Here is a 25,011-nt window from a genome sequence, read left to right as displayed (position 1 = left end):
TTTCCACCTTATCCAATGTTAATCCTTCTTTTTCATCTTAGATTCATTAGTTCTTGTTGGATCTATGATTTGCCTATGTTTACCTTGATTAATTGAAAATCTACTTCACAAAAAATAATTGATCAAACATCTATTATTGGATTTTTCCTTGGGTTAATGGATCATGAATTACATGGATCCTTATCAATCCGCTGGAACCAGAATCCTGGGAGGATGGGATTGGCGGCGGCACTGGTGACTGGGCTGGCCATTGGGGTGTTTGGCACAATGTTGTTTCGCCGTTGGGAGAAGAAAGAACCAAAGCCTTGATTTCGTCAGCTTAGTTGGTATATACTAGTATTCTACCTACAATTTAGTTATTCAGTAGTTCTAGTTTTCTTTCTAGTGCACACTTTATTTTGTGGAGTTTCTGTAGAACTTATGCGTGCACTTGTATTGTTGTTAATGGTGCTGTAGAATTATCATTTCTCCCTCTGGAATGGAAGCGACTGTTGATATGAAATAGGATTTCTCTCTGGAAATGATGTTATGTTTACTACTGACTTTGTGTTATGTTTCCTAAAAAAATCATATAAGTTTTGCATAATTATTTTACTTAATTATGTGAAACTACAGTCGTGTCTCTTTGTCAGTATAATGAAGGCAGGATGTTAAAACTACTACAAGTTTGAGATTACGATAAGAAGACCATATGAAGAAAGCTTCAGAGCTTGGTTTTTAGTGTGTGGTTGAACTGTCATGGTTGTAGGTTTCTAGTGATGAGATAGATAAATTAGGGACAACTTTTGTGTTTCTTCGTACTTTAGATGTAGTAGATGGATTGAAATTTAGTTATGTCGTACTTTAATGCTATGTTACTGCATGTACCTTTTGACAATCAAATGTTTTCAGTGTGATCAAGTGTTTTGTTCATGTTATAATGTGAGTTGAGTTTTCATTCAATTTCTGATTCATTTCATCATATGATTATTGCTGTGAAAAAGGTAAAATATACCCTCTATGATTACCATAAGGCACAAGTAGTTTGATGTGAAGTTGGCCTTGTGCGGATATGGGGCTATAGGTCCATATCTTGGACCTGTTTATGATCAACTTCCTTGAATATGTAAGTAGTGGACTATTCTTAGAGACAGATGTTGGTACTGTCTATTTGTATAATTATCTGAGTTGAAATTCTGGGGAAATTTGTAACATAGAGAAACCACTTGCACATATTTCAAATGGAGGAATCTTATAATTATAAACACATTTTATCTATAGAAAATAGGGATGTATTCAGATTCATAAGTTAAATAGTGTTCAAAATAGTCCAATGGATCTTGTGATCTAACAGTTAGATTAATGTCACATGTCATCTAATAATGTAGATTATTAGTCTAATAATGTAGCTTTGCTAATAATGTACTATTTTATAAAAATAATGTAGCATTTTAGTCTAATAATATAGTTTGGCTAATAATGTAACATATGTTGGTTTTGCAGCGGAAATCTATTTAGTTTGATTGAACAATTTACATCTACACATGCTTTCATCCGATTGTAAACTAGAAACACGTTCAAACAAGCATATAATCACAGATCATACTGAAAGTATATGCAATTAAATACAACGATTTACCGTATGAATTCAAGTAATTGAATTCGAACTCCTTCATCAATCGTCTCTACCACAGATCTTCTGGTCTGTTCCCTTTAACTCGGAATTGACCTTTGTGTGGGCAAAGCTTGTCAAACCCTCAAAAGCTGGAGAAGAATTTGAAGACAGAAATCTCTACGGAAGAGAAAACGCAAAGAACGATTTTTTTTACGCTAGAAATCAATTAATCTGCCTTCTCTTCTTCTCCCTTTTATAATAAGTTAATTATTTTTTTTTGGGCCAGACCAGGGATCTGTGGAGGATTGGATTGGGCCACAGTTCAGGCTTTCACTAATTAAATTAAAATCAATTTAATTCAAGCCCAAACTTAAATATTATTATCATCCACTATAGATATAATATTGACTGCCCGTCCAAACCGAAATTACGAGTATTCCGGGACTTCCTCTTTAATTAAATCATTTCCCGTATTAAAGATATAAATATCCATTAATTAATATCAAGTCTGCTATCTGACTATTATTAATTAATTTCTTTTTTCAAGAGTGGTCTAGTTTAGAAACATTATTTATTATTCATGGAATAAATTCCAACTGGCCAGTTTTCTTAATAATAAAACCTTTTTCTAAACACCTCTTGAGGATATTATCATACTGGTCTCTCCCAGCACACGATTAATTGCAATAACAATACTAGCACCACTTAGACATTAATGATCATTACCCAATCTATCAGGATTCTTGGGCAACGAAATTCCCTCACCATTTGATAAGTCAAAGTAGTTTTCAATTAATATCGTATGTTCAATGTTATGTCAACAATGATTAAGAAACGACAATCACCGAGACCTCGTCTTTCAGTAAATAGCCAAGAAAGACTTATCTCACTGTTTGATCCTTTCAGTGCTATACCACACCGACGTCGTTCATTTCCTTAGGTAAGGAAACTTTCGGACTGACGTCGCAACCTTTCACGATAGGTAGTCAAAGCCTATCTAGGTTGTGAAACAGTTTTTCTTCTGCATGAACTGACAAGTTACCTACTGTGAACACCGCTCACAACTCGTCTACTATGCAGAAGACTTAGACTCATTTTGCTTAAACTATTTATTTAAATGGAAAACGCATTTCAACATCTCATAAATACATAAGCAATACATAAGCAAAATACATTGTAACAAAATATTATTTCTCATAAAATGGTAACAAATGGATAAAAGAGTTATTACATATACAAGAATTCGAAAGATGCTTTCAGTATACTAAACTCTAACAACATCTTAGTCTAATAATGTAACCATTCAATATAAGGATCAAAGAGCTGAGATTTACTTTTATTTTTGACAAAATTTCACTTATTGACCATAGTACGCTCCCATAGGAAATATATGGCTTTCATTTGAGGATGTCATGCTTTTGTATATCAGTTCAGTCAACTAATTACATATGAAGATGGACATAAGTATAGAAGAAAAACAGTTTTGATGAGATGGTTTAATGCAATGTTTTTAAGTCGGTGAATCGAACCGCGTCGCCATAGGACCGATATATCGACTCAGTCGATATATCGGTCGACTTAGTCGATATATCGATAGTAAGTCGGGCGACTCACCAGACAAGTCGTCCAGGTCCCTCAAGACCGATATATATCGATATATCGGGCGACTTGCCCTTTTACACATGTAAAATATGCAATATATACTTCAAATTACAACAGGAAAAAACACAGCATTATATTGTTCAATGATTTAGTCATGTTCAACGATTTGCATGATAACAACTAACAAGCAATTAAGCAAACTCAAAGCACAACATCATCCACTTGGAAAGCCCCTGCAGCTGAACCTCCACCACCCTCTTCATCATCTTCGTAATCAGATCCACTCTCATCTCCCATTTCATCATCCTCTTCACTTGACACTTCATCTTCAACTGGAATTGCAGCTGTCCTAGGTTGCTTAGTCCTTTTACTTGCAGCAGCAGCAGCATGTTTAGATCCACTCTTCCTTTTCATTGCAGCAGCCCTAGGCAGATTACGACCTCCTAGACCTTGAGTTGCACCAGTAGCTTCATCCACGTTTTGCCAAGTTAGATAATTACCGGAAGAGGAACTGGAGCATTACCGGAACTAGAGTTCATCCTGAATGAGGAGAGGCGGCGGATGAGGCAGGCCGGAGGCGTGTCCAGGAGAGGCGGCGGTGTCCAGGGAGCGTCGGCGGCGGCTGCAGTTCTGGAGGAGGAGGACGTGGGGAGGGGGTGTGGGTAGGGCTGGCAATTTTTGACACGACACGATAATCCGACACGAATCCGCACGAAATAATTGGGTTTGGATCAAGTCTTATTGGATACGGGTCATTATTGGGTTGACCCAATAAGAACACGAAAAATTCGGGTCGGGTGCGGGTCGGGTGCGGGTCGGATGCGGGTAACCTGTTAAAAATTAATATTTTATTATTTTATTATTTTTATTTTTTATTAGATTTAATTTAGTAACTTTTACTTAGGAAAATAATAAAAAAATAGATTAGGGTTTAGAAATTAGAATTACCTCCCAAAGCGGTCCGTGTCGCTATCGTGTTGTTATCGTGTCGGGTCGCTATCGTGTTGCTATTGTGTCGCTATCGTGTCGCTATCGTGTTGCTATCGTATTCAGGTCGATATCGTGTTGCTATCGTGTCGGGTCAACCCAAAGCGGTTCGTGTCGCTATCGTGTTTGGGTCGTGTCCGGGTCGTGTCCGGGTTTGGAGGTGGCGGGTCGGATTCGTGTTCGGGTTTGGGGTTTCCTTAACAGGTTGGGTTCGGGTTTGGCCTTATTGGGTTGGGTCGTTATCGGGTCAACCCGATAACGACCCAATCCGCACGATTTGCCACCCCTAGGTGTGGGGGATGTATAAAGAAACCCTAATGGGCAGAATAGACACCTACCTGTCCGCCTGGCCCAATCTGGAGTGAAGCCCATTAAGTCGTCCTCGACTCGATCAGGCGACTAATCGGTCGAGTCGCGCGATATATCGGACGACTCGAATGTTAGTCGCCTAAGTCGCATCTGGGTGTGTATCGACCCTTGGCCTACCGATACAGGCGATATATCGCGATATATCGCGATATATCGGACGACTTACAAACATTGGTTTAATGGCTAAAACATGAAATGTCTCTGCTGAGCTACACAGACAGCATCAAATCAAAAGGTTGATTTTGATCAAAAGAGTGAGCTCAATATCTCTGCAACATGACTGGCCATGCTGAACAATGACGACATATTTCTGCCCAAACCTAAACAACCTGGTTTTTTCATATAAAGAGAAATTCTAGACTCAACTAGTTAAAGCACATGAAATTCTACAAACAGAATCACCACTAGTGTGCTAGTAGCTTAAATTAAACCTCCCACTCATAAACATAAAAATTTCATATCTACGAACCAAGAACTATTTGTAATAATAACCTATGCAACAACACCAAATCTTAGTGAAGTAGCTAAAATCAACAAGCAAAAAGAAAATAAAATAGGCAGTCTAGATCTTGTTCAATGAAGAATTCAATGGAAATAAAAGTCAAGGCATACCATAACAAAAATCTCATACACAATTTATATGATAACAAAAATCCAAGGTCAACCCAAAACATGTTAACAACTAAAATTGTCATCTCTCATCACAGCTAAAGTCTTCATATTTTGGGGTGTCATAACATACGTGTTAGGTCGTTATTGGGTCAACTTGTTAATGACCTGACCCAAAAAGGACAAACACAAACACGACCTATTAAGAAAACCCAAAACCCGAACACGAACCCAACCTACTATCCTCAAACCTGAACACGACACGAATTCAACACGAACCCATTAATGATACGAACTACATTAGGTCAACACGACACGATAACAACATGATCTGACAACACGGTTAGAACTTGAAAACACGGTACGAACCTGATAACAACTGTTTTTGATTAACAAAAGTTACAAAACCTTGAATCTGGTCATTAAGAGTCAAATTAAAATCATAAAACCTTATTACAAAATCTGATGTGATGAAAAATAACATCAATAGATTCATAGCAACAAAATCCAACAAAAAAAATATCATTTTTAAAATACTAAAAATTAATAATATTATTTCTTAACTGGTAACACGAACACAACACGAAATTTTCGTGTTCTTAACTAGTCGACCCGATACATGAACCCAATAAGGTTTGACCTAAATTCGTGTCGGATTATCGTGTCGTGCCAAAAATTGCCAGCCCTATTTCTATTATTCAATGATTACAAACCAATTTCATTTTTTTCTGAAAAATAATGAGAATGCAGGGAATGTAGTCAGGGCGTTCAAATTCAGGCAAGGCAATGACGATATCAAGATGCTCCTGTTTCTCAAGTAGGATGTGAATTGCCTCAAATTTATCTCTTTGGGATAGGCCTCGTATGCCTCCCAAAATCTTGAAAATCTTTGTTCGTTTGTTGCTTAGGTCAATCTGGTACCCAATCCTTAATGACACACTGCTTAGGCTTTCAGTTGTGTCAGAGTGCATCTTACTAAGTAGCTGGAAGGTAGGATTTGTTTAATCATCTCCCTTTCGCTTCCGACTACTCCACTTTAAACCCTTTGTTACCTTCTCCTGGCAAACTGAAACAATATCATCCTCGTCCCATGAGAAATCATCCTTCGGTGATATCATCCGTTTCCAAGTTGATACTATGCTCTCCAGAAGTATTTGTGTTTCCTATGGCTACCTGTGCATCTCACTCATTCACTGCTTTTTTATGCCCTCAACAATGTATCCATTGCTTATTCCTAGTTAATCTTGCATTAGAATCAACATGAAATGAAGACAAGTAAACATGTTATTGCAAGTGCATATTAGTAAAATTTTCACCGATATTTAACATTTTTTGTTCTAACAATACAAGTAGTCCTTTTCATTGAAAAAAGCAATAATATAATTAAACTTATGACTATGAATAATAGATTTCCTTGAATGTGTGTAAAAATGATGTATGTAACCATCACCGGAATCTAATGTAGCTTTTGTGTATTTATCAATGAAAAATGCAGCCTATAAAAAGGTGAGTTATGTGTATATTTATCAATCAGAAATGTAGCTTTATTGAGATGCAAGGGTGTCTGTAACGGTCACCAAAATCTAATACTTCATGTTATGAAAATTACCTTTATAATGTGTTCCCATTAGTCATTGTTGATGTCTATTAATTTGAAGTTAAATCCAGCACTGCTCAAACTCGGAATAGTTATCAAGGAGGAGTCGTTTCTCTTCCACGCTATCAACTTCGAACTAATATGGAGATTTCCTGAGGTGTGTATCTAGGAACTCACGACGCAAGGCTTCCTCAAGCTTCTGTGCATACCCCACTTTAAATCCGTTGTCCGACTTCCATCTGAATGCGACAAGTTCCTTCAATGAGGATAGAAGTATTTCTTCAACCCAGACAGACCAAACGCGCCTCCTTTTGGATTTTAACCGACTTCGAATGAGCAGACTCAACACTACTTGAGATTGATTTAGAAAGGGATGCAATTATCAGAAATAATAATATATAATTGTATGGGTGTATTAAGGTCCTCACACCTCCTTAGTGTTAAGCATCAAACAAATCACAGTCCTTGGATCCTTGGATTGGATGGTTATGATAAGCTACATTATTAGACTAAGATGTTACATTATTAGCCAAGCTATATTATTAGACTAAAATGCTACATTATTTTGCTAAAATAGTACTCCATCTGTCCCATAATAGATGTCACAATTTTTTTTTAGTTTGTCCCCACAAAAGATGTCACATTTCCATTTTTAGAAAAAAATTCTCTCTCGCATTAATATAAAAATTATATTTTCTCTCTCCATCTAACACACAAAATAAAATTTCCTAAAATCTCGTGCCGTCCCACAAGTGTGACATCTTTTGTGGGACGAAGGGAGTACATTATTAGCTAAGTTACATTATTAAACTAATAATCTATTAGATGAGATGTGACATTAATCTGACTATTAGATCACAAGATCCAATGGACTACAAGTGTTTTTTAACAATATTTACCTTATGAATAATAAATACATCCCTATAATTGTATATTGACATCAGTATTCATTTCATAAATGTTATTCTTATAAGTACATTCTTAGATATAATGAAATTATTATAAAACCCCATTTAAAAGCTTAATATGGAGTATTTAATAATTTAAAAGAATAATGAAAGTATTAATTTAACCATGGATGTCAGAATTTAAGTTGGAGAAGGAAGCAACCCCTAGCATCACCCAATGGCTTTCATCACCATTTAACAGAAAATAATAGAGTTAAGTATATTAAGACCGTAACAAGGTAATATCAAGTCAACCTCATTTTTTCATAATCACTCCACGTAATCAAAATGCATAATTAATCAAAACAGAGTTAAGTATATTATGAATGCAGCGATGAATCTTAGTAAAGTAGACTCAAATGAACGACGCCCTAAGGAATCTATCGAGTGACATGGATTATTGGAAAGTCTTCTCAAAATGTATAGTTGCTTCAGGACTCTAAGTGCTGGTCATTTAGTTCATCGGTTCAAATGTATCTATGGAGATCATAGAACAGATCTTCTCCATCTGAATTCAAAATAGAAAGTGGCTTCTATCATTCCTCCACCTAAACGTATACCCACAATTACAAAATCAAAGTTCAAGAAGTTGGACTACGCCACTGTTCGGTGTAAGTATGTTTTAGATTTCAATCAGTTCGAGTTTCTTTACAAACTCAACATATGGTCAAAATACGAATTTGGTCCAAAACGTTCACTTTTTAAAAAACAGATCATTAACAAATGAATTCCTTTTCGGAGTGGTCCTTTTTTGACGGTTCCGTCAAAAAACTAATGGTCATGCCACTGTGCAATTAGCGTTGACAGTTAGTTTTTTTACGGAACCATCAAAAAAGGACTACTTCGACAAAGATTTCATCAGTTATGAACCTGTTTTTAAAAAAATGAATGTTTTGGACCAAATTCATATTTTGGTGATATGTTTAGGACCACCTTACTCTTAAAACAACTAAATATAATTTAGCTTAAAGTGAGCTTACTTGAAACGCCCTCTTCTCCCCTTGGAAAAATCATCTGCCTCGAGTCCCTATAACCCTAATTAAATCTTGCCTCACCTTCTCCCTACAATCTATTGCACTTCATCAGTTTTATAATTCAAAGCAAGAGAGAGAGCTCACAAACGTGGGGTTTGTTTTTGACAAAACAATACATATAGATTAGTAAACATAAAATCTTCAGGTACAATACTAAATTTGAATGCAGAAAACTTCTTCCCAAAATTTGAACAGAAAAGGTATTGCAAATTCATCAAATAGTGGGGATTAGTTGTTTTAATAAGTTGCTACGACTTTTCCCAACCAATTTTTCCGAAACCAAAAGTAATTACCTTAGAAGCATAAAAGTAATTGGCGGAAACAACAATAAAAATCAATATTTACCTTGCTTGATCGAAGGGAAAAGTCGTTGCAACAAGAGAAATGAGTGGGGAAGAGGCATCGAAGAGAGGAGCTGCAAATTCTGCAAACCCTAATTTTTTGTGAGTGAGAGAGAAATGGTGTATGTGCTTTAGGATGTTTTTGGAATAAAATTTAATTTAATAGAGTTAGATTAGTAATTTTAGTTCTTTATCTTGATTTTATGTTAGTTACCAAACAAGATCATTAAATTATTTATCCTGAATTTTATATTAATCCTTATCTTAAGGCCCATCTTACTTTAGTTATCTTGAGTTATTTTAACATGTCTGCCATACTGACACTTACTCATCCAAAAAAATATATTGAGTGCAATAATTTAATGCACAATTAATTGAAAAATAGATAGGAAAAGAAAAAAATATTACCAACTAAATTTAGTGGACAAACAAAAATGAAAAAAATATACTATTTGTCATTAACATTGTATTGTTTGAATAATTGAATGAACAGTTACATAGAGATTTCTATGATGATCAATCAAGAAAAATGAAAAAGGAGTATAAATTGTAGAGCGGAAGCAACCTTGATCCATATTGAATTTAATGACGGAACTACTTTACAACGGTTATGGATATTCTAAATAATCAGAGACGTTATTCACAAATAGTGACCAATATAAAATATAAGAGCTTATATTTTCTATTCGTTCCATGAAAAATTAAAAAAACACATATGGTATGTACAACTTCTAAGACTTCGAATCGAACATACAAAGAAACTTAATGAAAAACTGTCCAACAAATTCATATAACAATGTAGTGGACTGACGAGGTTCAAATTAAACAATCAATGAATGTCGTAGAAGAAGAAATCAGTGCGTCATCGGTCAAGCTAACCTTATTATTCTAGCTTACACCTCTTGACAAACTGGAGAAATCAGATTAAAAAAAAAGTGGCCCAGAATAGACATACCGAGGGCAGCTTCTCGAGCAAATCGAACCTAATACACGTTCAAGCGTTGCCTGACCAGTAGAGGCAAAATTGCGATGAAGAGGAGGCGCTATCAATTGTGGTGGCTTCTCAATACATTTATTGCTAGGGTTAGATGGGGATAATATGTTTTGAATTATATGCTATTCTTAACTTATTTAAGCACCAAACCAAACGCCGTAATTTAAACTATAAAAACCATATATGTCAAACCAAACAATAGTTACATTTCTTGAATGCCATGAAAAGGGAAACCCTAACAAGAGCCTTCCCTTTTTCCTGACACCATAAACGTCAAACCAAACCATTTTAAAGGAGCTGAACATGGTTTGGAATCATCTACTCAAGAAAAAAATAAACAAGTTGCTTTGGTGCACCTTATTCACTCAGAAATCCAAAAACAATCATCCTAAATTCTAGACTGCTAAAACTTGCAGCTTTGCATGTAAATGATAAGAAAAAAACGAGCACACAACCTTTGCCTAACGTTCATCATATGATAACCTTGGGAGTGATTAGCAACACAAAATCAATAGAGGTTCAAAAGCAGTTTATTTTGCTTCTCAAATAATTAGCTAGATAGCAAGCAGTCTATTGCTTATTTCAAAATGTAGTAGGTGAAGGAGAAATTATGTTTATAAATTGGTATTGTGAAAGTCATCATTTCCAACACAGAAACCGATCCGAATACTAGAGCCAATGTCTCTCAATAATCCACCTCGGAAAATTTTCTTGTACAAAGAAAATTGGACTCATACTCTTGATGAAAGCTTACTTCAAACCATCAGGAAGAGCACAACCTGTAGGGGATTGTCATCCCCAAGCCTTTCTTCCACATTGTCGCTGTAACATCCCGAATTATAGGGCTTGACGAAACGTTTGGATACGTGATGAGGAATAGTAGTTAAGTTAAACTATAAGGTAGAAATTTAATACGAAATGTCGATTATGCGATTTTCGGCAATTTCTTTTACCCACGTAAAATCGTAAATCGAAGCTAAGGGCTAATAATTTTACAAATTATAAAATTATGGCCTAGCATAATTGTAAATAATGTGAGGAATTATTTTGGGCCATTAGAAGGTAATAAAAAAAATTCTATCGCATATTTTTTCAGTTTTTAGCGAAAACAATCGGCGAAACTTTTGAAGATATAGACGGGAATAATTTTACCTTAAACTAGAATCTAAATGCTAAATGAGGGTATAAAGAAATCCTAAATGTGATATCATATGGTAGGAAAATAAAATATTGGAAGATTAAAAGAATAATTAAAAATATTTTACATAATAAACTAAATCTAGAAGATTCTAATCAATTATATATTAATCTAGACTTCATCTTCCACTCATTTTCTTCAAAAAAAACCGTGCATATCAGCCCCCATAGGAGAAGTAGACCTCATGCTTTCATCTCCCTCTATTTTGCAAATCGTTCGGTGAAATCGAATTCTAGACGCGTACTCCCCGATGACTTGAGGTAAACCTTCTTTTCTATACCACTTTTGTTGCTATTTGAGTGATGATTTGGAGGGTGTGTGGGCTGTGATTTTCATGCTTCATATGTGTGAGTGGAGGTGTGGTCTTTGTTTAATTCTTTCGATAGATACGAGTTTGTATACATCGATAACGTTGGGTTACACCCTTGGATTTAAATGTATCGAACCCTAACCCAAATTTCCATCATGATCGAAACCCTAGGATATAATTGAGGTGTTTGGCCTGTTGTGGATTTGAATTTGGTTGGGAAAAGTGTTTAACGTCGTGAATAAACGTCGTTTGATTCGATAATCGGAATGAAATCCAATTATGGTAGAAATTGTGAAATAATCGAACAAAGTTGGCTATAACTAAATAGTTTTGATATTATATAGAGTAAATGGTTGTTGATTTATGGTTAATGGGATGATTAAACATAAATGGAAATAGAATTTGATACAAAAGTATGAGTCAGATTTACTCCTCTGTTTTTCAGCCCCATATTCCGAATTGTTTTGAATATTTAGGACTGTGAAAAGTTTGGTTTATCAATTTTTATAATAACTCTGATGAGTCTAGAGAGTCCCTGATTTTTATGGAGAATTTAGGAGTTCGTTTACTATGTGTATAAATTGTTATAACAATACAGCTACGAACTGTCAAAATTCTGGTACTTTGTCATATTTTGGTATGTGTTATCCGAAATATTTAGGGCATGTAAGGTCGATGAAAACTTGATTTCATAATTTCTAAATTAACTATAAGGTGTTTAGTTGTTCTCTGAATTTTATGATTAATTAAAGAGTACAAATACCATTTACAAAAATTGTTTAGAAAATGCTGCCAGAAATTGTCTGATTTTGGTAGTCTGTGGGAAAACAAGAATATCTCTTAAACTATTGGGAATCCTTGAGTGAATCATGTTGGATTATAAATTGACTTCTTTGGGTAAATATGAGTTATTAATAGTTACGCTATTTATATTACGCATAAAGGCGAAGGAACCTATAGTGCATTTTGGAGACAAAGGAGTGAACCTAGAAGGTAGAGAAGTATCAAGGTGAAATATGCTTATGTTCATAAGCCTAAGAGGTAGGATATTCTTACTATGAATTTTACTTCTCTGGTTTGAACTGTGTGAACTAATGTATAATAATATGTTATTCTATGTGATAATTATATATATGTCATTAGAAGACACAAATGGAATTATTATGATATTTATAAACATGATATGAAAGTTCTACAAAGAAATTGTATAAATATAATTATATGATGATGATAGAAATAATATGGTGTGAAATGTGATAATATGCGTTGAAGTGTGTATGAATCACACTTTTAATTTTACATATATTATGTGGTTGATTGCTATATGTTGATTGTGGTGAATATTTGGGTTATATGGTGTGAACTAAATATGGTTATGCGCTATTTGATATTGATGGTGGAATACGATATGGATATGTGATTGATGCAACAGATATGTTTTATATGTTATATTCGAATTATTTGGTAGGATAAGATATGGATATGTGATTGATGAAATTGATATGTTTTGCATATGATATTGGAATTATATGAATCATTCGACTAAAGAGGATCTGTGACGGTCTTGCCCTGGATCTGAAATCACAGTGGACATATTGGGACCTTCGGGTCACATCACAGTGGGACCTTCGGGTCAAATCACAGTGGGACCTTCGGGTCAAATCATATTGGGACCTTCGGGTCAAATCACAGTGGGACCTTCGGGTCAAATCATATTGGGACCTACGGGTCAATCATATTGGGACCTTCGGGTCAATCATATTGGAAATCCCGGGCAGATACCAGGCCTGATCCGTCACAGAATAATAAAAAGGAATAGAGAGGCATATGTATATGGATATGAAATTGTTTATGATATAGGTTGTATATTATTTCTGATTATATGTATTTCGGTATATGAGTACCTTGGCGATCGTTATATGTGTTTGAAATGGGTTAACATTTGCGATTTGTCTGCGTTGGTGTGTGGATAAGAATGTGACATAAAGTTATAAATGACTGAATGACTTTGGATATGGAAATAGGACGTATGACAGATTATGGGAAGTAATATGCTTATAAGATAAGAATAAGTGTGAATAAATAATAATTAGCTAATTGAATAAATTAAGGAATTATATGGAAACATGTATTTTGTAAGTAAGTATATGAAGAATTATGGTGCAATTTGATAGTATTGTTATGAGATATTATCTGGAAAACACGGTGAACGTATAGATGTTGTAATAAAGTGATATATGGTAATACAAGAAAAGAATCATGATATATGATGTCTTAAGAAATGACAACATGTGGAAGGTGATACGGAAATTAATATGTGTTGACGGGTAAAAGATTAATATAGTAAATTATGAAAGTGGGAAGTGCTAAGAATGAATGGTTATAAGTAAAAGATAAATAATGTAAAAGTCTCAATACAGTTTAGATTAGAAAATTGATTTTTATAGTTTGGATATATCTACTGAGCTGTGGAAAGCTCACTCCTATCATCTTTTACCCCCCTGCAGGTTAGAGTTGATAGTATGTCAGTGTGGTTGGGCAGCTTTGCAATTTTTGGCGGGTCACTGGTGATCAACATGGTTAAAAGTCGTGGCATGTTGTATAATAGTTCAATCTTTGATCTTTCGCTGGATAAATGTTAAGTTTTTAATTGTAATAGTTTTTAATTGCTCTTTTTAAGCTAAAAAGAAAATAGGAAAATTTCAGTACGTGTTGTCGATACTGAAACGTGACACCACGTATTCGGTGGGTTTACCTACCGGGTAAGGGGTGTTACAAGTTGGTATCAGAGCAAAGGTTTAGGCGGTTCTGGAAAGAAGTGATTCAGTAAAGTGTGTAGAAACATGCCACATAGGAGTAAATGTCTGTTAGTACCAGTGACTCGATGCAGTTGCCTATTTATAAAGAGGAAAGAAGTTAGTAAAGTACGAGACATAGTTTCCCGTGTGACCGAGAAAGATGTTATATGAGACTGGCCACCTCATATAGTTCGACTCTCGGTAACGTTATTTTGTGTAAAAGACTTAAAAAGTGCAGGGAGGGTGTGTTTGAAAATAGTGATGAAAAGTGTGTCCTAATGAAAGAAATGAGATTTGCTTCAATTGTATTATTCGATAATATGTCAAAATAAGATGTTGGTATGTTATGTTGAGAATTGTAGGAAATGAGTGTTAATATATGAAATATGATGTGATCGAAAATATGATACGCGATATATGGTGTGATGGGAGGAACTGATATATGATATACGGTGATAGGAGGATTCGATCGGACCTCAAGTGGGGCTATATGATGTGATTGAGATGATATATGTTATGCTTGAGTTCTGTATGGTATTATACGATGCAATTTGGTAGCTTTATGATATGATTGGTTTGCTGTACGATACGATTAGTAGTTTCTGTTGTAATTGTAAATGATGTTGGGATGTTTTGTAAATGCTGAAATTAAATAGTTGAGCACGTAATGAGGATATGGATGTGATATGTGATATTGATGTGATGTGTGGATGTCATGTGGAATACTTGATGATTGTGTGAATACTGATGACTGTTGACATGTTATGTGATTGATATTGCATACTATTGGATTATGGGCACTTGTTGGTTATAAGGAAAATGAGAAATAAATGATGGGATCTGAATCTGTGTGCCGTTGAATGGGTTATATGTGCGCTCGAGATCGAGCTATGTGATGTGTATGGAAGTATGAATTCTGTATAGATTATATGTGTGCTCGGAATTGGGCAATAGGAAATATGATGTGATGCGATAAAGATATAAGCTAAGTAATTGTACATGATATAAGATATGTGATACAAAATGTGATCAGATTAGAATGTGAACTCCGTAAGAACTATGTGTGCACTCGAAGACGAGCTAAGCGAATATGGAAATTTAAATGAGGATTTAGAAATGAAATGGAAAATGAAAATAGGTGCTCTAAGTGAGCTATAATATATATGAAATGATATGTCTAAAAATGTGAGTTTAAATGAAATAAATATATGAGCTTGAAATTGAGCGATATGAGGAAGAAGGGTACTATGCTTGAAAGTATGGAATCCAATGAATCATATGTGTGTTGTAAGAATGTGAAATGTATTGATGACCAATATATGATGAAATTTGAAAATGAAATGTGGTATATGGTGCGACGGGAGTATTCGATCAGCCCATGCGGGTGTACTTCGCTTAACCCATATACCTGTGTGTTATCACTAAGCACTTGAGACAAATGAGTGCAAATATTTGAGGTGATCGGTATGTATTTCTATATATGATTATGTGCGAACTAGCACATGTGATAAAATGTGTTATAATATGTGGACATATGAAACGTATATGATAACCGTGATATGTGACATGTGATTTGATGTGTCTTGATATATGTGTGACTTGGGAATGGAAATGTGATGATATATGGTCTGATATGCCTGGATATATGGTCCGTGTATTCAGATCTTGTTATATGAGTTTTTATTGAGTTTTGATACTAGTACTAAGAGTTCAAGATTTAATGTTGTGATGATGAATATTGAGATGTGAATGTGTGGAACTATATAATGTTTTGGATGAAGTGATATATGTGACTGCGTGCTCTAAATGGACTATACGGTGCTAGAAAGTGAGCTATATGCATATAATGTGATATGATGGAAAATTTGTGCGCTGCATGAGATAGATGAATGTGTTTGAAACTAAGTCATATGAGGTGAAATCTGATATGATTGAAAGAAAGAGATTCATATGAATTATATATTTGAAAATGAAAGTAGAATGCAAAAAAAGGCTTATGCTCGATATATGATGGAATTTGAAAACAAATATGGTTGTTGATGAATACTGACTTGATATTTGAACTTTGTTGTGATTTGTTGGTTTGATAAAAAAAAGAGGTAATAAGCGAAAATAAGTATAATGGAAGTGATATGTAGTGCAAGGCGAACTAAAATAAATGTATGTGATACAATTCAGAGAAATGTATGTAACTATGATGTGAATAAATGGTTGTGATAAGATAGAAAGCATGACGTGCTAAATGACTGATAAAAGATAATAATAATATTATTACGTGATTGTGAAATGTGGCTGTGTTAAGATTGTGATATATTCTTTGAATTAACTCACAATAATTTGTGTGGTATGCTATTATCAGGTTGTGCATTTTTACTACTATATTCTATAAATTTTATGAAGTGGCATAGGATTGTGACTTCGGTAAGTTCCAGGAAGTCAAAGTAAGATTGGATAAAGTTACATGTGATTATAAGAGATTGAATGATGTTATACGAAAATACGAAGGTTGTGCGAAATTAAAAGATAATATGAGATTAGATGATATGATACGATAAATGTTTATAGCTATTTAAATCAAGTGAAATTTCGAGGACGAAATTCTTTTAAGGGGGGAAGAGTTGTAACATCCCGAATTATAGGGCTTGACGAAACGTTTGGATATGTGATGAGGAATAGTAGTTAAGTTAAACTATAAGGTAGAAATTTAATACGAAATGTCGATTATGCGATTTTCGGCAATTTCTTTTACCCACGTAAAATCGTAAATCGAAGCTAAGGGCTAATAATTTTATAAATTATAAAATTATGGCCTAGCATAATTGTAAATAATGTGAGGAATTATTTTGGGCCATTAGAAGGTAATAAAAAAAAATTCTATCGCATATTTTTTCAGTTTTTAGCGAAAACAATCGGCGAAACTTTTGAAGATATAGACGGGAATAATTTTACCTTAAACTAGAATCTAAATGCTAAATGAGGGTATAAAGAAATCCTAAATGTGATATCATATGGTAGGAAAATAAAATATTGGAAGATTAAAAGAATAATTAAAAATATTTTACATAATAAACTAAATCTAGAAGATTCTAATCAATTATATATTAATCTAGACTTCATCTTCCACTCATTTTCTTCAAAAAAAAACCGTGCATATCAGCCCCCATAGGAGAAGTAGACCTCAAGCTTTCATCTCCCTCTATTTTGCAAATCGTTCGGTGAAATCGAATTCTAGACGCGTACTCCCCGATGACTTGAGGTAAACCTTCTTTTCTATACCACTTTTGTTGCTATTTGAGTGATGATTTGGAGGGTGTGTGGGCTGTGATTTTCATGCTTCATATTTGTGAGTGGAGGTGTGGTCTTTGTTTAATTCTTTCGATAGATACGAGTTTGTAGACGTCGATAACGTTGGGTTACACCCTTGGATTTAAATGTATCGAACCCTAACCCAAATTTCCATCATGATCGAAACCCTAGGATATAATTGAGGTGTTTGGCCTGTTGTGGATTTGAATTTGGTTGGGAAAAGTGTTTAACGTCGTGAATAAACGTCGTTTGATTCGATAATCAGAATGAAATCCAATTATGGTAGAAATTGTGAAATAATCGAACAAAGTTGGCTATAACTAAATAGTTTTGATATTATATAGAGTAAATGGTTGTTGATTTATGGTTAATGGGATGATTAAACATAAATGGAAATAGAATTTGATACAAAAGTATGAGTCAGATTTACTCCTCTGTTTTTCAGCCCCATATTCCGAATTGTTTTGAATATTTAGGACTGTGAAAAGTTTGGTTTATCAATTTTTATAATAACTCTGATGAGTCTAGAGAGTCCCTGATTTTTATGGAGAATTTAGGAGTTCGTTTACTATGTGTATAAATTGTTATAACAATACAGCTACGAACTGTCAAAATTCTGGTACTTTGTCATATTTTGGTATGTGTTATCCGAAATATTTAGGGCATGTAAGGTCGATGAAAACTTGATTTCATAATTTCTAAATTAACTATAAGGTGTTTAGTTGTTCTCTGAATTTTATGATTAATTAAAGAGTACAAATACCATTTACAAAAATTGTTTAGAAAATGCTGCCAGAAATTGTCTGATTTTGGTAGTCTGTGGGAAAACAAGAATATCTCTTAAACTATTGGGAATCCTTGAGTGAATCATGTTGGATTATAAATTGACTTCTTTGGGTAAATATGAGTTATTAATAGTTACGCTATTTATATTACGCATAAAGGCGAAGGAACCTATAGTGCATTTTGGAGACAAAGGAGTGAACCTAGAAGGTAGAGAAGTATCAAGGTGAAATATGCTTATGTTCATAAGCCTAAGAGGTAGGATATTCTTACTATGAATTTTACTTCTCTGGTTTGAACTGTGTGAACTAAATGTATAATAATATGTTATTCTATGTGATAATTATATATATGTCATTAGAAGACACAAATGGAATTATTATGATATTTATAAACATGATATGAAAGTTCTACAAAGAAATTGTATAAATATAATTATATGATGATGATAGAAATAATATGGTGTGAAATGTGATAATATGCGTTGAAGTGTGTATGAATCACACTTTTAATTTTACATATATTATGTGGTTGATTGCTATATGTTGATTGTGGTGAATATTTGGGTTATATGGTGTGAACTAAATATGGTTATGCGCTATTTGATATTGATGGTGGAATACGATATGGATATGTGATTGATGCAACAGATATGTTTTATATGTTATATTCGAATTATTTGGTAGGATAAGATATGGATATGTGATTGATGAAATTGATATGTTTTGCATATGATATTGGAATTATATGAATCATTCGACTAAAGAGGATCTGTGACGGTCTTGCCCTGGATCTGAAATCACAGTGGACATATTGGGACCTTCGGGTCACATCACAGTGGGACCTTCGGGTCAAATCACAGTGGGACCTTCGGGTCAAATCATATTGGGACCTTCGGGTCAAATCACAGTGGGACCTTCGGGTCAAATCATATTGGGACCTACGGGTCAATCATATTGGGACCTTCGGGTCAATCATATTGGAAATCCCGGGCAGATACCAGGCCTGATCCGTCACAGAATAATAAAAAGGAATAGAGAGGCATATGTATATGGATATGAAATTGTTTATGATATAGGTTGTATATTATTTCTGATTATATGTATTTCGGTATATGAGTACCTTGGCGATCGTTATATGTGTTTGAAATGGGTTAACATTTGCGATTTGTCTGCGTTGGTGTGTGGATAAGAATGTGACATAAAGTTATAAATGACTGAATGACTTTGGATATGGAAATAGGACGTATGACAGATTATGGGAAGTAATATGCTTATAAGATAAGAATAAGTGTGAATAAATAATAATTAGCTAATTGAATAAATTAAGGAATTATATGGAAACATGTATTTTGTAAGTAAGTATATGAAGAATTATGGTGCAATTTGATAGTATTGTTATGAGATATTATCTGGAAAACACGGTGAACGTATAGATGTTGTAATAAAGTGATATATGGTAATACAAGAAAAGAATCATGATATATGATGTCTTAAGAAATGACAACATGTGGAAGGTGATACGGAAATTAATATGTGTTGACGGGTAAAAGATTAATATAGTAAATTATGAAAGTGGGAAGTGCTAAGAATGAATGGTTATAAGTAAAAGATAAATAATGTAAAAGTCTCAATACAGTTTAGATTAGAAAATTGATTTTTATAGTTTGGATATATCTACTGAGCTGTGGAAAGCTCACTCCTATCATCTTTTACCCCCCTGCAGGTTAGAGTTGATAGTATGTCAGTGTGGTTGGGCAGCTTTGCAATTTTTGGCGGGTCACTGGTGATCAACATGGTTAAAAGTCGTGGCATGTTGTATAATAGTTCAATCTTTGATCTTTCGCTGGATAAATGTTAAGTTTTTAATTGTAATAGTTTTTAATTGCTCTTTTTAAGCTAAAAAGAAAATAGCAAATTTTCAGTACGTGTTGTCGATACTGAAACGTGACACCACGTATTCGGTGGGTTTACCTACCGGGTAAGGGGTGTTACAGTCGCTGACGATATTTCTTACAACCTCAGGGTGGACATGCCGTGGGATGTTCTCTACAATCAACTATTGTTCCTGGAGAGACGATACTTGTCATTCTCTGCGCTGGTGAAGGAGAATGGTACGTTTTGGGAAGTGACGAATAATGTCGTTGAGGCAATCGACGAAATTTGGACCTCTATTTTTTAGTATTTTCTTTAATCTGTTGCTACTACACCATCAAGCAAAATTTTGTTGGTGTTTAACGTGAATGCGTGAATGAAGAAAAATAAACTAGCTGGAGTGTACCATCAATCAACCAACTATCTATCAAGTTCGGGCTGAAGGAGCTTAAACAAGAATAAGACAAGGAGGTTATCATCCTCTCGGACACAACTATTAATATGGTTGCAATTGTGCCCATCGTTTCAGACGGCCAGTCAGACACTGATGAAACTGTGGTCTCCCCTGTTTGGGCCAAAGAACCAAAATCGCGTCGAATATTGTTCGATGAAGACCAAAACAACGGAGAAGGCAAGAGGCATCTAACGAGGTAACTAAGTACTACTACACCAAGCACCCGAATGAGAATCTGGAGAAGAGAGAGCCACCCGCACTCCCGCGTGAAGTTCGTGGTTGCCCTCCAATGTCGAATGTGAAAGGATATGAGCTAGATTAGATTAATATGGATTAAATAATTATAGTTGAGCTATAATTATAATAGTCCATAAGCCCTATAATCATGGAACCCTAGTGACTCACCCTATATAATGGTTATTTATTCTCCATTGTGGGAGAGAAAAAATAGCATAACATCAGAGAGAAAATACGTAAAGCTTTGTAGAGAGAATTCCTAGCTTTCTTCTACGGAGCGATTGTACCGATGAATTGTTCTTGCATCGGATCAGAATACACGTGGACCTCGATAGTAGTGGATTCAACTTGCAGGACACAATCGTAGAAGAAAACAACACAACAAGTAAGATTTAGTTTCGTTATGTATTACGTGCTCAACTTACAATATAATTATGAATCTAGATCTGTTATTATTGTCTACAATTTCTGCTGCGCTCATTAGATGAATACAAGAATTCCTAACTGTGGTATGGGTTTGATTCATAATTAATTTTGTTTCCTAATTAATTTTTGGATGATTTTGGAAATCAAAATTGTGAAATTGGATTTCAAAATTCTTTATCTTCTTCAATCCGGCCCCGCCGCCGCCAAACACGACATAATCGAATCCATCACATCCGACGCCACCCTCATGTGTCGCCGCCCGCGCGTCCCGCCCCGGCGAAGATCCGGCGGAGGAAGGGGCGTAGTAATAAACCGGAGAAGCCGAAGACGGAATAAAGCTATCGTAGTTGGTGGAGAATTTACCGATTCATCTGGAAAGCCTCTCTCGCAGACATGAGGGGCAGATTCCTGGGCGTGGAATTTCGTCTGGATGATTTGCGCAGACGATTTCCACAACTACACACAAATTCAATCAATCAGGGGAGAGAGAGAGAGATGGGTTGGTCCGAAGCTGAAATTCTTTCATCGTCTTCACCGGGCAGCAGCCGTAGTCTTCGGACAGTGGCAGTTTGCTTTCCGGGCAGCCAAGGCAGCGAGCGAAGGGCTGGACAGCAGCAATGCTGCAGTCACAGCTGCTCCTTCTCAACGTGCTCCAGCAGGCAGCAGCTCCGGCGGCAGGCAACGAACAGCAACTGCGTCGTCCTGCGGCGGCGGAGGAGCTGTCCTCGTCGGACAGCAGCTGTGTTGTCGCCGGGCAGCAGCTGCACAACCACTAGACAGCAGCGGCGCTGGATCCCGGTGTCCGCGGTGGTAATGCAGCCTTCGAGAAGGCTCCGGAAGAAGCCGTCGCCGGCAGCTCCAGTGGCCATGGCTTACTAATTGGTGCAGATAGTTTTCTTCGTTTTGGGGAACGGAATCAGATCCTTCAGCCATGGATATGGCGCCGTCGAAGTGGTGATGGGCGGCGGAGTTGGTGGAGTGAATACGGCGTGAAGGCAGCGCCATGGAGGGGCGTCTGTTCTTTTCCTAGAACACTAGCGGGGTTTTGAAGATCCTGTCGGATCCGAATCGTGGTTGGTCACTGTAAACCACATTATTAATTTAGAATTAATAATATTAATCAAACCAATAAATTATTTACTATCATTATTTTGAATAATAATAATAAATGTGTTTGAATATTATTTTAGAATCAATATTAAATATCTGTTTATATTATTTGGAATTATATAGATTAGATGATAAATTTATTAATTGAATTAATGGATTAATGAGCAAGAATTTGTTAATTTTATTATTTTGGAATAATAAATAATATATGTGATTGATGATGATTTGGAGTTATTACTTGATTTACAAATTTATTAATTTAGAATTAATATAGATTGGATTAATTTCGTTAATTAGATTAACAAATTGGACATAGTTATCATTTGGAAATGATAATATATACTCCACAGCACAATATTAATTTGGAATTAATATTAAACATGTATAATTATATTAATTTAGAATTAATATATTTTAAATCCACATTTAATTAGAGAATAAAATTTGATTTTATTTGTTGAGCATTATTTGATATCCTATGTGATAAGCATGTTATTTGATTTATACTTGTTTTATTTAACTATATTAGTTAGAGACCGTGTTATATTATGTCTGGGTAGGCGGCGCCCAGTATGTGTAGTCCGTGTTATACTATGTCTGGGTAGCGACGCCCAGTATTTGTAGTCCGTGTTATACTATGTCTGGTAGGCGGCGTCCAGTAATTGTTTAAGATTTTAAAATTAGATATTAAATTGACATAGTATCACAAAATTATTCTCCACAAAATATAAGTCTTGTTTTGAAACAAACACGTCGTCTATCACAATTGTTTGATGCTCCTAGCCTTTTTGACCACGAGTTTTGCGCCATCCCGTTTACTCTAAATCCACAAGGTTAAGGCTCATTCATAGAGGCATAGTTGGCATCGTGTGATGGGGTTGACTTGCTTAACTTATTTTGAGTAGCCTTCGCAACCAAAATAATTTATGGACGTATATTAATTAGATTAATAAACCAAGAATTGTAAAATTGTTGTTACAATTGGCTTGGAGGACTACCTGGTGATATTATTGTAGTCATCAGCCCTCGCAGAGGCTACAACTATATAGACTTGGATCTTGGACCACTAAAATTTATATTTGATATAAATTCGTATTTTATGTTTGGGGGCATAATATATGTTAAAATTAGTGGGAGCTAATCAATACAATAAACCCTTATTTGATTAGTGATGCGAATGTGATCTTTGTATGCTTTTCTAATTTGCTTTTCATTTTTTTTTCTGTTCAGATAATATGTCAAACTTATCTTATGAGTGTATGATGGAAACAAACAAATTTGACTGGGTCAATATCACGGTGTGCAGAGAGACTGCCCAAACTCAAGGCACAAGGTGCAATGAGTGGGAGCACAAGGTGCAATGAGTGGGAGCTTAGCTATGATTGTCATTGAGATAAAATATGTCTATGAATAACTCACAATCCTAGGTATTAGATACCGCTTGTGGTTCACACATTTGTAATAATGTGCAAGGTTTAATTGACAACAGGAAAGTGAGGCCTAGGAAGTAGACCTACGTATTGAAAATGGAGCAAAGGTTGCTGCCGAACGCGTGAGAACTATAGATTAGATCTTCCCTCAGGACATAGACTAGATTTACATAATTGTTTATTTTGTTCCAGTTATTTCAAAGAATATTAAACCACTTTCCACTAATTCAGAAAAAGAAAAGAGTGGTTGCACAGGCCGGGCTACACAGTGACCGCGTGTAGCAACACTTAAGGCAGTACGCCCCCCCCCCAAAAAAAATTTCCAACCTTAGAACCCACTTTCTAGCCATAATATACCCGATATACACCCTGCCCTGGAATTGTGTTGTGCAGGCATACGGCAAGAAGCAACTGGCCAACAGGACAACCAAGAAGAAAACCAAGTGGAAGAAATAGAAGGCAAGGAGAAAATGCCAGGAAGAGAATTCAGGCCCAAAAAGATAAGAAGGAATAAAGGGTGGCGAAGCCACAGAAAAATGAGAAAAAATGCGAAGAAATATCCGAAATACTTGACCACAAAAAGAATGAGAAGGAATAAGGGTGGCGAAGTCACAAGACGCTACTGACCAGTTGGGAAGCAACTTCGGAAAAAGTCCAGCCAAGCAGAAGTGGCAGCCGAAAGTCTGAGCGCACACAGTTCCCCGCATTAGAATAAAGTAATAATTTTTTAACCTTAGAGCCTTAGGAACAACCACCCCAAACATTATAACCCAATAGCCCCGTTACAAGCCTAAAAGACCTTCAGTAGCCGCATGTGAGATCTAAGTCTGAAGCATCTGTGGTTCAGCGCTATGAGAGAATACAGTCCTAACATCCCCAGTGAGGAGTGAGCGACTAAGAGAATCCAGTGTTAAGCCGAGAGTGTGGGTGATCTTGACAAGCGGATGTACTGACTGGGAAGGAAAGGGGGGCCAGCAGAAATTCAAGGCTGTCTAAGGCCGGATTGCACCT

General features: G+C 35.4%; 2 long non-coding RNA genes across 3 annotated transcripts; both read left to right on the top strand.

Moving 5' to 3' along the window:
* The first annotated feature begins 11,217 nt into the window (after positions 1–11,217).
* LOC121754930 lies at positions 11,218–14,258 on the top strand. The gene is made up of 3 exons (XR_006040588.1): positions 11,218–11,532; positions 12,527–12,623; positions 14,090–14,258. It is a non-coding gene; the product is annotated as an uncharacterized LOC121754930 (long non-coding RNA).
* A 3,268-nt stretch (positions 14,259–17,526) lies between these two features.
* Positions 17,527–21,352, top strand: LOC121754890. Of its 2 annotated transcripts, XR_006040580.1 has the most exons (4): positions 17,527–17,636; positions 18,631–18,727; positions 20,195–20,324; positions 20,494–21,352. It is a non-coding gene; the product is annotated as an uncharacterized LOC121754890 (long non-coding RNA). The 2 variants fall into 2 exon arrangements; XR_006040579.1 differs by lacking the exon at positions 20,494–21,352 and having other exon boundaries at positions 20,195–20,363.
* The last annotated feature ends 3,659 nt before the right edge of the window (positions 21,353–25,011 follow it).

This window comes from Salvia splendens, chromosome 11 (genome assembly GCF_004379255.2).
Source record: "Salvia splendens isolate huo1 chromosome 11, SspV2, whole genome shotgun sequence".
In the NCBI taxonomy this organism is placed as follows: Eukaryota; Viridiplantae; Streptophyta; class Magnoliopsida; order Lamiales; family Lamiaceae; genus Salvia; species Salvia splendens.
This window is presented reverse-complemented; position numbering and strand designations above follow the sequence as displayed.